This window comes from Chiloscyllium plagiosum, unplaced genomic scaffold, assembly GCF_004010195.1.
Source record: "Chiloscyllium plagiosum isolate BGI_BamShark_2017 unplaced genomic scaffold, ASM401019v2 scaf_8517, whole genome shotgun sequence".
In the NCBI taxonomy this organism is placed as follows: Eukaryota; Metazoa; Chordata; class Chondrichthyes; order Orectolobiformes; family Hemiscylliidae; genus Chiloscyllium; species Chiloscyllium plagiosum.
The window spans coordinates 10,329-14,033 of NW_025214850.1; the positions used below are offsets into that span (position 1 = coordinate 10,329).

Below are 3,705 nucleotides of genomic sequence, written 5' to 3' on the forward strand. Positions count from 1 at the left end.
TCCCTAGGGTGGGGGATTTCTAGACTGGGGGGGGCACACCTTTAAGGTGAGAGGAGAGAGATTTTAAAGAGGACATGATGGGCAAATGTTTACACAGATGGTGGTTCGGGTGTGGAATGAACTTCCTGAGGAAGTGGTGGGTGTGGGTACAGTTACAATGTTTAAAAGACATTTGGACAAGTGCATGAATAGGGAAGGTTTGGAGGGAGATGGGCCAGGGGCAGGCAGGTGGGGCTAGTTTAGTTTGGGATTATGGTCAGCATGGACTGGTTGGGCCAAAGGGTCTGTTTCTGTGCTGGATGACTCTATGACTCTATATCCATGACCACCCAAGGCCCTGCTTTTGTACAAGTTTTACCCTTGTTATGTTTTACCAAAATGCAATATCTCACATTTATAAATTAAACTCCATCTGCTAGTCCTCCGCCCACTGGCCTAATTGATCAAGATCCCTTTGTAATCTTAGATAATCTTCTTCTCTCTCCATTATCCCACCCATTTTGGTGTCCTCTCAAATTTACTAACCATGCCTTTGATATTCTTATCTGAGTGTGAGCACTCTGTGTTTCTGCGCCAAGCCGAGCGAGGATAGTGTCCTACTGGGACAGACCTGATGAACTGAGCGATGGGAGGGGACTGTTCCACTCCCTGTGGGTCTTCCTCCTGACTCTGTCACAAACTCACTGCCTATTCCTCACTCGGGGACTGACTCTGGCTCTGAACAGGTAGGTGCAATCTGCTCTTGTCTCCGAAGTGGGGTCTTGCACTAGTGAAACAGCTGAAGGCAGCACCCAGAGCCCAGTCCAGATCCTGTGCCTGGTAGCTAATGAGTGAACTGAGAAAGAGGATGTTTTCTCCAGGATTATCTAGCTGTCTTGTTAAAGAGGGTGGTGAGAGGGAGAGAAAGTTTTACATGTTGTGTTGTCAGCATTTACATGTGTGAGCAAGTCTGATCCGAAGACAAAGCCATTTTCTGGGTGACAGGGATAACTCAGGGAGGGGGACTGGTGTGATTAGCTCAAATACAGACACAATGGGTTGAAGGGTCTGCAAGGGTCTAGTTTGTGTGAGGTTGGAGCTGTGTGGGTGTAACTGTGCAGGGTTTAATATGTGTTTGCCTGTGTGTGGATGGATGTGTGCGTAAAAGTATACGTACATATTTGGATGTGTCTGTGTCAGTGTATGTGTGTGTGTACATGTACGTGTGTATATGCGTGTGTACGTGTGTGTATATGTGTGTGTGTAACTGTATGCACCTTGTTATGTGGGTGCCTGTATGTGTACATGTATGTGTGTGTACATGTGTGCGTGTACATGTGTGTGCATGTGTGTGTGTGTATGTGTGTGTGTAACTGTGCATCTTGTTATGTGGGTGCCTGTGTGTGTGTGTGTGTGCGCATTTGGATGTGTGTGTAGGTATGCAGGTGTGTGTAGGGGTGTGAATCTCGATGTGGCTTTGTCTGCGTGTCAATAGATTTGTGTGTGGATGCCTATGTATGTGTGTGAGTGAGTGTGACTGGTCTGTGTGTGAGTGTGTGTATGTGTGAGTGTGTGAGTCTGTGTGTGAGTGTGTGTATGTGTGAGTGTGTGAGTCTGTGTGTGAGTGTGTGTATGTGTGAGTGTGTGAGTCTGTGTGTGAGTGTGTGTATGTGTGAGTGTGTGAGTCTGTGTGTGAGTGTGTGTATGTGTGAGTGTGTGAGTCTGTGTGTGAGTGTGTGTATGTGTGAGTGTGTGAGTCTGTGTGTGAGTGTGTGTATGTGTGAGTGTGTGAGTCTGTGTGTGAGTGTGTGTATGTGTGAGTGTGTGAGTCTGTGTGTGAGTGTGTGTATGTGTGAGTGTGTGAGTCTGTGTGTGAGTGTGTGTATGTGTGAGTGTGTGAGTCTGTGTGTGAGTGTGTGTATGTGTGAGTGTGTGAGTCTGTGTGTGAGTGTGTGTATGTGTGAGTGTGTGAGTCTGTGTGTGAGTGTGTGTATGTGTGAGTGTGTGAGTCTGTGTGTGAGTGTGTGTATGTGTGAGTGTGTGAGTCTGTGTGTGAGTGTGTGTATGTGTGAGTGTGTGAGTCTGTGTGTGAGTGTGTGTATGTGTGAGTGTGTGAGTCTGTGTGTGAGTGTGTGTGTCTGTGAGTGTGTGGATTCAGGGAGTAGCCCTCCCAGCTGTAACCTGCTGCCCCCTCTGTCCCTGTGCAGGACACAAGGACAGTGACAGCACATTCCCCCCACAGTGTCTGTGCTGGCTCGGTGTCTGAGGTGCTCACACAGCCCCCCCACCCCAGAGTTAACTGCTGCAGCCCAGCAAAATGCCTCTCTCTTCAGAGAACACCCCAGGTCTCTCTGGAGTTGAGTCAGCACCCTCCAGATCCCAAACACTCCATGCATTAAAAACAATATATTTTCATCACCTCTCTGGGAAGGGTCTGTCCAGACCGCTCGTGAATTTGCAGCTCAAATCCAGGAGGAAAGGAGGATGGACCCTGCCCAACAGGAGGAACCGTGGGAGAGGTGGGAGGGTGAAGGGAATCCCTGGTTAAGCCTTGCTTGTTGGAGTGGATTGTACAAATATTTCAGTTTTCCAGGAAGGTGAGCTGTAAGCTCTCAGCCTCTCAGTGACATTTCTCTCTCCCACTGCTGCCGATGTGACCGGGTGCCTACCCTTCCTGCTGCTGCATTGCTATAGCGCCCCAAGCGCTGCCCCTCCCCAGAGTGCTTTCGCAGCCGTGCAAGCCCTCCCCATGCCCTGAAGAGCACTGCCAGCAGGAAAATTCACCACACAGCAAGCTCCCATACACTAACGTCACCTACCAGACATGGTGGCACAGTGGTTAGCCCTGCTGCTTCACAGCACCAGGGACCCCAGTTCGATCCCACCCTCAGGCAACTGTCTGTGTGGAGTTTGCACATTCTCCCCTGTGTCTGCGTGGGTTTCCTCCCACAGTCCAAAGATGTGCAGGTCAGGGTGGATTGGCTGTGCTAAATTGCCCGTAGTGTTCAGGGATGTGTAGGTTAGGTGCATCATTCAGAGGAATGGGTCTGGGTGGGTTACTCTTCGGAGGGTCAGTGTGGAGTTGATGGGCCGAAGAGTCTCTTCCCACACTGTTGGGATTCAATGATTTTATGAATGAGGCTGTTCTCCCATCGACAGCACAGATTTTCTGTATCTTGCCCGTTGACCATGACCTCAGAGTCATACAACATGGGAAACAGGCCCTTCGGCCCAAATTGTCCATGCTGACCAGGTTTTTTTCTTACTCATTTATGGGGCTGGCTGGGCCACCATTTATTGCCCATCCCTAATCGCCCAGAGGGTAGTTAAGAGTCAACCCCATTGCTGTAGGTCTGGAGTCACGTGTAGGCCCAGACCAGGTAAGGATCCTTCCCTAAAGGACATTAGTGAACCGGATGTCTTTTTCCAACAATGGTCATCACTAGACTCTTAAATCCCAAATTTTTATTGAATTCAAATTCCACCGTCCCGGTCTCTGGATTAACAGGCGATAATACCACTAGGCCGTCACATCCCCGTAAAATGAGCTGGTTCCATTTAACTGTGATAGGACTGTATCCTCCTAGACCTTAACACAGTGGTGGTGGGAGAGGGGGAGAAAGGCCTGAAGGGCCAGCTACCGCATTCCACTAGCGCCCGGGACCAGCAGTTGGAGCCGTCACGATTGGGGAGGGGGGGGTCGGGTCTGGCCTTCTCAAAGCTGAG

At 49.8% G+C, this 3,705-nt stretch overlaps 1 protein-coding gene across 1 annotated transcript in view; it reads left to right on the forward strand.

The window, feature by feature from the left end:
- Positions 1 to 625: 625 nt before the first annotated feature.
- The window catches only part of LOC122548048 (guanine nucleotide-binding protein G(I)/G(S)/G(O) subunit gamma-8-like), a 13,539-nt gene continuing 10,459 nt past the window's right edge, over positions 626 to 3,705 (forward strand). The window contains exon 1 of the mRNA XM_043686615.1: positions 626 to 725. The gene's annotated coding sequence lies outside the window, so the exon portion shown is untranslated. The remainder of the gene's footprint in view (positions 726 to 3,705) is intronic.